Source organism: Triticum aestivum, chromosome 7D (assembly GCF_018294505.1).
Source record: "Triticum aestivum cultivar Chinese Spring chromosome 7D, IWGSC CS RefSeq v2.1, whole genome shotgun sequence".
Taxonomy (NCBI): Eukaryota; Viridiplantae; Streptophyta; class Magnoliopsida; order Poales; family Poaceae; genus Triticum; species Triticum aestivum.
Window position 1 is genome coordinate 2,920,409 of NC_057814.1, and position 12,056 is coordinate 2,932,464.

A 12,056-nucleotide genomic window follows, 5' to 3' on the forward strand; every position below is an offset into this window, starting at 1 on the left:
AAAAAAAAGGGGTCAAAAAAAATTATAAAAGGGGGCAATGTTACTATCTCTTTTTCCACACTTGTGTTTCAAAGTAGCACCATGTTCTTCATATAGCGATTCTCATATTTTGTGCTTCCAAGTAGCACCATGTTCTTCATATAGTGAGTCTCATATGTTGTCACTTTCATATACTAGTGGGAATTTTTCATGATAGAACTTGGCTTGTATATTCCTACAATGGGCTTCCTCAAAATGCCCTAGGTCTTCGCGAGCAAGCAGGTTGGATGCACACCCACTTAGTTTCTTTTGTTGAGCTTTCATTCATTTATAGCTCTAGTGCATCCGTTGCATGGCAATCCCTACTCCTCATGTTGACATCAATTGATGGGCATCTCCATAGCCCGTTGATTATCCTCGTCAATGTGATACTTTCTCCTTTTTTGTCTTCTCCACACAACCTCCATCATCATATTCTATTCCACCCATAGTGCTATATCCATGGCTCACGCTCATGTATTGCGTGAAAGTTGAAAAAGTTTTGGATTATTTAAGTACGAAACAATTGCTTGGCTTGTCATCAGGGGTGTAGAATTTGGGAACATTTTTGTGTGACGAAGATGAAGCATAGCCTAACTATATGATTTTGTAGGGATAAACTTTCTTTAGCCATGTCATTTTGAGAAGACATGATTGCTTTTATTAGTATGCTTGAAGTATTATTGTTTCTTATGTCAATATGAAATTTTATTTTGAATCATTTGGATCTGAACATTCATGCCACAATAAAGAAAATTACATTGAGAAATATGCTAGGTAGCATTCCACATCAAAAATTCTGTTTTTATCTTTTACCTACTCGAGGACGATCAGGAATTAAGCTTGGGGATGCTTGATACGTCTCCAACGTATCTATAATTTTTGATTGTTCCATGCTATTATATTACCCCTTTTGGATGTTTATGGGCTTTATTTTACACATTTATATCATTTTCGGGACTAACCTACTAACCGGAGGCCCAGCCCGTATTGCTGTTTTTTTGCCTATTTCAGTATTTCGAAGAAAAGGAATATCAAACGAAGTCCAAACGGAATGAAACCTTCGGGGGCGTGATTTTTGGAACGAACCTGATCCAGAGGACTTGGAGTGCACGTCAAGAAGCGATCGAGGCGACCAGGAGGATGGAGAGCGCGCCCCTCCCTGGTGGGCGCGCCCCCTATCTCCTGGGCCCCACGAGCGGCCACCGACCTACTTCTTCCTCCTATATATACCCACGTACCCCGAAAACATCCAGAGAGCCACCGAAAAATAATTTCCACCGCCGTAACCTTCTGTATCCGCGAGATCCCATCTTGGAGCCTTCGCCGGCGCTCCGCCGGAGGGGGAATCGATCACGGAGGGCTTCTACATCAACACCATAGCCCTTCCGATGATTTGTGAGTAGTTTACCACAGACCTTCGGGTCCATAGTTATTAGCTAGATGGCTTCTTCTCTCTTTTTGGATCTCAATACAGTGTTCTCCCCCTCTTTTGTGGAGATCTATTCGATGTAAACTCTTTTTGCGGTGTGTTTGTCGAGATCCGATGAATTGTGGGTTTATGATCAAGTTTATCTATGAGAAATATTTGAATCTCTTCTGAATTATTTTATGTATGATTGAGTTATCTTTGCAAGTCTCTTCGAATTATCAGTTTGGTTTGGCCTACTAGATTGATCTTTCTTGCCATGGGAGAAGTGCTTAGCTTTGGGTTCAATCTTGCGGTGTCCTTATCCAGTGACAGAAAGGGTTGCAAGGCACGTATTGTATTGTTGCCATCGAGGATAAAAAGATGGGATTTATATCATATTGCATGAGTTTATCGCTCTACATCATGTCATCTTTCTTAATGCGTTACTCTGTTCTTATGAACTTAATACTCTAGATGCATGTTGGATAGCGGACGATGTGTGGAGTAATAGTAGTAGATGCAGGCAGGAGTCGGTCTACTTTTCACGGACGTGATGCCTATATACATAATCATGCCTAGATAATCTCATAATTATTCTCTTTTCTATCAATTGCTCGACAGTAATTTGTTCACCCACCGTAATACTTATGCTATCTTGAGAGAAGCCACTAGTGAAACCTATGGCCCCCGGGTCTATCTTTTATCATATAAGCTTTCAATCTACTTTTATTTGCATCTTTACTTTTTGCATCTATATTATAAAATAACAAAAATATATTTATCTTATCATATTATCTCTATCAGATCCCACTTTCGCAAGTGGCCGTGAAGGGATTGACAACCCTTTTATTGCGTTGGTTGCGAGTTCTTTGTTTGTTTGTGTAGGTGCGTGGGACTTTGAAGGAACTTCCTACTAGATTGATACCTTGGTTCTCAAAAACTGAGGGAAATACTTACGCTACTGTGCTGCATCACCCTTTCCTCTTAAAGGAAAACCAACGCAAGCTCAAGACATAGAAGGGGGTGGCCGGTCTGTAGGGGAATTGGCTTTCGTCAAAAATAACGTGACGCGAGGTGATGACCTTGCGGGTGGCAAGGTCATGGCAACGATAGCCTTTGTGCTCGTGGGGGAGGCCGAGGAGTATGCAGCGACGTGACGTAGGAGCGAGCTTGTTGGGGGTAGTGGCGTAGAGGTTTGGGTAACAAAGGCATCCGAAAGTGCGGAAGTGGTCGTAAGTGGGTGCAATGCCGTGGAGCATGAAGTATGGCGTGTTGTTGGCTATGGTGCGGGAGGGCCGGAGGTTGAGGAGGTGAGTGGCAGTGTTCAAGCTTTCGACCCAAAACTCCGGTGGCATATTGGCTTGTAGCAGCATAGTGCGCATGATGTCGTTAGTGCTGCGTATGGCGCGCTCCGCCTTGCCGTTTTGTGGCGAGGTATGAGGGCAAGAGAGACGTAGAGTGATGCTGTTATCCGAGAGGAAGGAGCGAAGACGAGTGTTGAGGAACTCTCCACCGTTGTCACATTGGATGCACTGAAGGCAGAGGTGGAATTGGGTAAGGGTGTAGGCATAAAAACGTATGAGAATGTCAGCGGCCTCAGATTTGTGACGCAAGGGAAAACTCCATGAGTAGTGACTAAAATCATCAATTATTATTAAGTAGTATGCATAACCGGAGCAACTAGAGACAGGTGGTGTCCATAAATCATAATGAACAAGCTGAAAGGGTGAAGTAGTAAACGAGCTAGAAGAGGGGAAGGGAAGCCTTGGCTGCCGTCCGAATTGGCATGCCTCACAAGTGGCAGAAGGGGGGGGGGTTATTACATGAAGAGAGAAAATGAGATAATCTAGATAAAGATGCACGGCTAGGGTGCCCTAAGCGCCTGTGCCATAAATCGCCTACGTCGAGGAGAGGGCTGTTGGTGTCTCGCCGAAGAACGGGTACATGCCGGTGGAACTATTTGACCTCATGAGAGGGGTCCTGCTCGCCAGATCCTTCACAAGAAAGCCAAACGGGTCAAATTCAACGGAAACAGAATTGCCAGTCGTGAATTGTCGAACAGAGAGCAAATTTTTGACAACAGAGGGTGCAAAAAGAATGTGGTTGAGAGAGAAGGGGCGAGGTGGTAGAGAGGCAGAGCTGGTAGCAAGAGCGGGCATGTGGGAGCCGTCACCAACTAAGATGGAGGGATACTTTGATGAAAAACAAGACGAGCTCAAGTTACCTGCGTCGTTGGTGATGTGGCTGGATGCACCAGTGTCGAGGTACCACTCGCCTGCCCGTGGCGCTTGAAGGGACATGTTGGTCATGGCGGCGTTGAGCATGTGGGCGTTGTCCCATGAAGGTGGAGGAGGCGGGGCGCCGTACGTGGGCGTCAGGACGCCGTACGGTGGAGGCGTGGCGCCGTAGATCATGGGGTACGCGTGGTGCGGCACCCCGGGACGTGGGCCGAGCACGCCCGCGGCGTTCGGGGGAACCCACGGAGCGCGGCCGGCCGGCGGAAAGGGGGCGCCCCACGGAGCGAAATAGCCCATCCAGGGCTGCTGGGATGGAGCGGTGGATGTGGAGCAGAACCGCATCCGTCGGAGCCGCGCCCGCGTCCACCGTGGCCACGACCGCGCCCACGCGCGCCGCGGTCAGAAGAGCGGTCGGGCTGCCGCTGGATGACGCTGCCAGTTGATGCAGAGCCGCTGCCACCCCCACTGGAGCTGTCGGAAACAGAAGAGCCGCCATGGGTGGCGATGAGAGCAGTGGCGCCCTCCGCGCGAGCGCGCGCGTCCAGGCTGATTTCCTCCAGCATCAGTCTGGAGTAGGCCTGAACGAAGGTGGGGAAGGGCACCTGCATCGGGAGCAGGGACGCCATGACGCCGAACCGGGGAGCAAGTCCGCGGATGAGCTGAAGAGTGAGGGTTTTGTCGGTGACGTGCTCGTCGAGGTCGTCGAGGGAGTCCACGAGCGCCTTGAGGCGCCGGCAGTACTCGGCGATCTTCATGTCGCCCTGAACGGTAGCGCGGAACTCGGCGCCGACGTGGATGGCTCGGCCCGCGAGGTTATCGCGGGAGAAGGCGTCGAGGAGAAACCAGGCATGATAGGCAGTGGAATCTTGGGCGGAAATGACATCGTAAAGTTCATCCGTGATCGTACCGTAGATCATGAGAAGGATCTGGAGATCGTTGTGGCGCCACTGCGCAGTCTTGGTGCGCGGGTCGAGGTTGACGAGGACATGGCTCTCCACACCCGATTTGCGGAGGATGAAGGACATGATGCGCCTCCACTTGGAGTAGTTGCCGCAAACGGCGTCCAGCTTGAAGTCGATGTGGGCGCCGACGTTGACGGCGTGGATCGAAGGAGGAGGCGCCGTGGAGGAGGACGCGGCGTCGCCGGTCGCCGAGCCGAGCGGCGCGACGGTGAGTTGCATAGGAGCTGTGGCCGGGGGAGCGCTCTGGACGGGAAGGGGTGCGGAGGCGGTGGGCAGTGTTGTGCTAGCGCTAGGGAGGGGTGGGCTGCCAGAGGTCACGCCGGCGTCGGGTTGCTCGCCGGCGTCGGAGCCCTCGTCAGTGGCATGGGAACCGGCCATGGGATACATGGAGGAAAGATGGCTCTGATACCAAGAAGAATGATGAGAATCACTAAGTGGTCTATTACAATGAAAGGCATAGCCTTATATACACACGAGGAGCACACGAGTGCATGGCGATCCGTTACAACAGAAGGGAGCTAGTCTCCAGGAGCGCCGTGCGCTAAGCTGCATGAGGAGCGGGAGTGGCCACAATCACCGCGTGAGAAGCGGGCAGCACCGCACGGGCAGAGTGCACAGCAGCCGTCTTCCAACATTCAAAAGGACTCCGGGGCGGATGTCGCGGGTATGATATTCAGGGGTACGGTGGAGATGTTAGTGAAGATGCAGTGCATCACTAAAGGCATGAGATGGAAGAGCCAAAATAAGGGATCATGAATCTGGGCCATTCAATCCCGAGAAGATCCTTGTTGCTGTCTTACTGGACCGGAGAGCCCGCTAAAAAGCTGTAGCGATATCTACGTCTGCGAATTTGTCGATTCTTCATCGCCCATTCTCTCTTAGCTATAGGATATCTGTACATAGGAGGCAATTCGAACTATTTACAGTAGTTGTGATAGTAGTGTCACCAGTGATTTGTGGTCAGGACTCCCGACTCGCTAGGTGCATTGCATGCTTGTGAGTCTTGTGACACATTGCAACTGTGCGTGTAAGATGAAATCCATGCAACCGTTTCGAGAAGATATTCGACCTTATTCATCTGAGTGAATATAAAATGATACTCATGTGCTTCTGTCCAAACAGTTTTATTTATTCCGAGTTTGAGAAATTTTGAACAGAAAAGAATGCAAGATACAGACTGAATTTGATGTTAAAAAATAACTGATAGTAGCATGCTACGGTACAGATAAATTTGGGTCATAGTAACAGCCAGTAACATTTCTGGAATCCAAATTGAAACAAGAAATCACAGCTAGCTAGCAACTGAAAAAACCAAATTGTCACTTTCTCCAAACTCATACATGTCTTCTCTTTTTGTAGCACCAGTGCTCACAGGACACTCCAGCAGACTTGAGAATGAGGCACAGGCAGACTTTCCAGCAGCCACTGCATGGAAATATGAACAGAAACACGGTGTCAGTCAAACAAACCCACGATTTGACCATACAAGTAATATCAGTACCATTCAGAACGTGATAACACAACTGAACAAAAGCATATCACGGAGCAAACTGGGTAAAAAAACAAACGGGAGTATTCCCACGCTGGAAAACACATTGTATGAGGTGCAATGAGAGAAGCGGGGGCATGGGGAGTATAACTGAACAAAAGCGACGACGACTACATTGTATGAGGTGCGTACCTGATTGATTATAGAGAGCACGAGTTGCCGCCAAAGTTGAATCATCAATAGATGTCCCCGTATTTATTCCGCGTGGACTCAGCAACCCATGACGGTGCACAAAATCTGGTCGCCCCCGTATGGGCGTGTGGCAAACAAATTCCACAAAGGCGGTTGCTCATCCGGGGTCCATGAATGAAGCTCAACCGCCTTCTCATCACTAGAATTGTTTGGAGACCCAATTACAATCAGCCGGTCACCACATGCTCGGAATCCCATGTCCCAGCCATCTTTGTCCTTAGACAGTACAGGCAATTTTCCAAGAGTGATCCACTTGTTGTCCAGCTTATCATACTGCTTCAGATCATTATTCACACTGTAATCAGCGCCATAAAGCTCATTGTTCACAACTGCAATGAGCGGAGGAGCACCAATGGCTGTACTGTTGAGCCCCTGAGACATATTGTCGATGACCCTCCATGACCGCCGGTTCAGGTCATACTCCTCACCGCATGTCAAGAGCTCGCGGCTACGGGTAACACCACCGATCACATAGAACTTGCCATCCATGAACGCACCAGAGCATTTGTGCCTAGCCCTATTCATGTTGGGAAGGGGTGTCCAAGTATGTGCCTCCGAGTCATACATCTCTGCGGAGCTCAAGTAACTAACGTAAGAAACCTTGCCTCCCGCGACATACGCCTTTTCACCGGCACTTGCTGACCCAAACAAGTACCGCGGGGGGTACATCGCATCAGCCAGCCATGTCCATGAATTGGTAAGGATGCTATATCTCAAGGCAACCCCCTCGTTCCCAAAAACCAGCAACTCAGTTCCTACAGCAAGCGACTCCCAGAGGATGCTTTGAGCCGGTGGCATCTTGGGCACTTGGATCCAGCGCCCAGTGGACGGGTCATAAGCCTCCCACTCGTGGGGATCACTGCAAGAGAGGTAGAGCCAGTGCTCTGCGACCCCATTCTTCCGACGCAGGCGGTAGATCTCCCCGTTGCGAACCACCGAATTGAAGTCGCGGTTCAGGGAGGCGATGGAGCCATAGTCCCACCTGGACATACGATGGAGGCAATAGATGAAGAGTTCCCGGCCTATCACACCAATGGTATTGCTCCACGAGACCACATCCTGTTGCTCTCCACCATCTGCACCTGACAAAATTCAACACTTCATCAATCCTTTTGCACCTGACACTAGTAGTAATTTAACACCTGATGACGGAACGTCTCTGTTAGAACTCCTTTTGACTAAAAAGTATACCTGGAGGATGCAAGCCTGAAGAGGACTCTGATGATATCCTGATCACAACAACCATTAGATAGCTTAGTCAGAGCATGAATATCAAATCAGGTTGATTTGAATAATTGAACAGTTACAACAGAAACACCAATCATTTAGATTGGACTAGTACTAGAGTACCTTTTATCACCATCGGAACCGGAATCCACTAATTGCACGCTGATTACAGGATTGCCCGGATGATTAATAACTACGCCGATCCTCGAGACATACTGCAGATCAGCAGCTGCACCTCCAAATTTTGCGGAGACTTCTCTAAGGCCTGTCATATGATTGATGCTGATTAATGCAGTACCATGTCGATATTGTTTCCACTGGTCAGGCTTCGAAAAAAGATTAAGTCGTTGGTCCATTCGGGGGATGTAATTGAAAACGAGCTTGAGCTTCCAGAGATTAGGCATTGCGTCCGCCTCAAATTTTAGCCAAGCTATTCCACTTGCGAACTTCAGCTTGAAGTACTTGAGAGCTGTGAATCCTACAGCCATGCCAAAGATGATCTTCACGCTAGGCGCCATCTCCACATACAATGACAGAGCAGTGAGGGCAGGCATCCCTCTAAGAATATCAACATCATTTACTAGCAGTTCCCTCACTTCAATCTTCAGAATGCACAGGTGGCCAAGTCGCCTCTTCCCCCATGGGATTTCATCAAATATGATGCGGCTGTGTGGAGAGCATTCAAATCTCTGGAGATTCGCGGGAGGTGCTACGTTAAACCAGTTAATGGTTGCTTTTGAAGCGTCATCATACTTAACCGAGGATCTGTGAGCCACCAGTTTTACAGTTTTCAGGCTGCCATGTCGTCCGATTAAGGTACCCAGAGCTCCCATGCTTCTCTTGACATGGTCATGGTCAGAAGAAGGAGGTGTAGGAATATAAAGATCCTCCAGGTGGTTCAGCATGCCAAGGGTCCGAATACCGACGACCCAATCCAGAAGATATGTATCAAGAGGAAGACTGAGGTGCAACAAGTGTGGGAGATATATAATATCCCAGGGAACATGAGTGCCTCTTGGTGTATCCATAACATCCAGTGTCTCCAAACATTGCAGCCCTCTCATACAGCCTGGCAATTTTATGCAGACATCACATACAATCTTCAGATATATAAGATGGAACAGTTCCGATATCCCAGTGAGGTCTATAGCCAGGTCTTGGTCTCCATTATGATGGCTAGATAGATGAAGGTTCAGAACACGAACAAGCTTGAACTCTCCAATGCAAGGCATACACTCTGATAGTCCAAAAACTCCAAGTGAACGTACTTGTGACTTTCTCATGTTTTCTGGTATCTTGGCATATTTTGCATCACCAAGTTGGAGCGATAGTCGACGGACCTTATGAGAAAGTGTCAAATTCTTTCGATTGTAATCTAGTATCACAAGGAAATTCTCTTCAGCAGACTTGTGCGCAATAAGATCATGCACCACGGCATGAACTGTGCAGGACACCACCTCATTGTTGAAGTTGATAGACATAGGTTGGATGAATCTTCTATCAACAAGTTCATCGAAATACAATCCTGCAACTTCCTCCATGTTTTTCCCTTCACTTGCAGCAAGAAACCCTTCAGCCATCCATTGCCTGACCAGGTCATGTTTGAAGATTATGGAGCCCTCTGGATACATACTAAGATGGAGCAGGCATGTCTTTAGGTAATAAGGAAGGCTGTTGTAGCTGAGGTTCAGTACTTGTGTCGTTCTTTCTGAAGTTAAATTTGATGACAAAAGAGAGATAAACGAATCATGTATGTGTGTGAATAATTCCATTGAAACGGAAGGCTGGTTTGCTAACAGACTAGCTATGCTGATAGTTGCTAGCGGCAAACCACCACATATTTCTACAATTTGGCTTGAAACTTGTTTGAATTCTTCAGGACAGTCACTTTCAGAGCCAAAAATCCTGCCAAAGAATAGCTTCCTTGAGTGATCATCATCCAAAGGTTTCATCTCAAAAACTTGTTCTGGGTCATCGCAGCAACATGCTAATGCAACATCTTCAATCTGTGTAGTTGTTATAATTCTGCTTCCTTTAATACACTTGGGCAAAAGCTGATTAATAAAATCCCATGCTGATGTATCCCATAAATCATCAACAACGATTAGGTACCTGCATGTCAAGAATGCACGCATGTCACATTTATGTGTCAGGCTAACAGTAACAACAGTTAGATACACTAGAAAAGAATGTTACTACCAGCATCAAGTTAGTGCTGACTTGAAGAGTAAAACTAATGTCCGTTGATTGGACAGGCATGTACTATAACGCTTACTATCAAGCTTTTTCAGCTCACTGTAAAGCTTGCCTGAGAAACATCTTTTCAGAAATTGACTATATATCATCATGCCTTTTTTTTGTGAAAAACAAAACAACACCTGTAGGGATTTGATCTATATGCTATTATGGACCATGTGGAAAATAAGCAGTACATACTATGCAGTACAACTAGTACATACTATTTGCATGTGGAAAATAAGTACCTCTTGGCATGTAGATAATTCCTGATATTTTCAGTAGTAATGTGAAGTTCATCAGAAGCGTCTTCGCTTGCTTGGGGATGCTTTCGCTGGATTTGTGAGAGCATGTCGCAGAAAAGTCTTTTCATATCAGGCTTTTTGGACACCCGGATGAAAGCCCGACAATGGAATTGCCTCCCCAATTTATTATACAACACTTTGGCAAGCATTGTTTTACCAAGACATCCAGATCCGTGAATAGACACCACCCTGAGCTGCCGATTCTCATCATTAGCCAGCTGGGAGTTGATAAACTTACTCATCCGACCATCAATTACTAGGCCGGAACAAGTTTTCTCACAAGGCGGTGGCGGCATTGGCATCATAGGCCCAATGGCCGAAAATCTACTTGCCACCGAGGTGCTACAACAGTGGACCTGGTATCTGTCGTACCGTCGAACCACCTCCTGGGCATAAATCCTAAATTCTGATACCTTTTCAACGATCTGCTGGTACCACTTGAGCCTCTTGGGAGCACAAGTTACATCAACACGGATGGTTTTGGAGATAACATGTCCTGACACATCAGGAGCTGCATATTCAATCTGTTTCTGCCACTTGAGCCTCTTGGGAATCTTAACATGAGTCATGTTATGGTCAAATTTGTAGCCAAGAGACTGATCAGGGGGCACAAAGTTGTCAATACAATCTAGGATGTCATAAGATAACTCATGTGCCTCTTTCATCCAGCACTTGGCCGCCAGGGGAGGGTCCTCCACCTTTAACAGATCTTCAAGGTATGTGGCTATTTCTTCAAGTTCATCTTTGAGGAGCTGACACCTATCATTGACCCCCTTGGTCAACTTGCATCCATGAGGACCTAGCATCATGTCAAGCTTCTTAAGAAGGGGTCTCATGGCGCCCAGAGAAACACTGAAACTCGCATCCATCTCTCTGCCTCTACCTCCCACTGAAACATCTGAAAAGAAACATAGACAAGAAAGAACAATTTATTTTACACACAAGCAGATGTTGCATGTAATACAAACTAACAGAAGAAATGAGCTGCGCCTACTTTATTTTAGATATAAGTAATACTGCCTATAGCGCAACAAGATCGAGTTATGTCAGCATAAAGAAAAGGAAACGGCTCTCTAAGCAAGTTCAGTCTCTTTGATTTCTTTTTGTTGTAGAGGGATAGGAATTAGGAAGGAGAGAAGCGAAGTGTCACCTTGGGTTGGATAAAAAAGGACAACCTTGTCCTGCTCGTCGGCAATAACGCCATGATCTTGCATCTTGTTGCGGGTGTTCCTGCACTTCCTGCAGGGAACGGAGCCGACCCTCTTACAGGCTTGGCAGACGAAGGCGGGCTCGGCCTTGGGGCGTCGTCGAGGAGAGGCCTCAGCCCGCCGGCCTGGTGCAGCTGCCTAACATCTTTGGGGCCGCCGACGAGCCGGCCGCCCACGAGGAGCTGCGGGAGGGAGAAGGCGCAGCCCCGAGCTGCGAGCAACGACTTGAGCTCGCAGCGGTGCGCTTTGCTCGTGGACACGTCGCGCTCGTCTGTGGTCAGGCCGTAGCCCCGTAGTAGGGCGCGCAAGGCGTAGAGGTCGGCCGAGGTGCGCGCTCTGCGGCGCGACGCTGAAGCTGACGCCGTGTAGATAACCACCTCCGGCTGCAGCTCCTCCTTGGCGTGCGAGCTGGCGCCGGGGTCATCCATGTCCGGTGGCCTCATCACCGAAGAAGAGTGTAGCTAGCTAGTGTTTGGACGGAGTGAGAGGAGAGGGGAAGCAGATGGAGACGGGGACATCACATGCGTCTCTCTCTCACTTAGTTGTGGTTCATCTCCTCTACTGTCACATCACATGCATGGCACTGTGGCTTGTGCCTCTACTGTCGAGCCTGCCTCTTGTTAATTCCTGGGACGCTATGCATCTTTTGTCGATTGCTCCCGATGGTGCCTCACCCGCTCACGTACGCTGCTTAGTTTCAAACACTGGAATC

At 48.1% G+C, this 12,056-nt stretch overlaps 1 pseudogene; it reads right to left on the bottom strand.

The window, feature by feature from the left end:
- Positions 1–5,739: 5,739 nt before the first annotated feature.
- Positions 5,740–11,848, bottom strand: LOC123170886 (disease resistance protein RGA5-like; annotated as a pseudogene).
- Between the last annotated feature and the right edge of the window lie 208 nt (positions 11,849–12,056).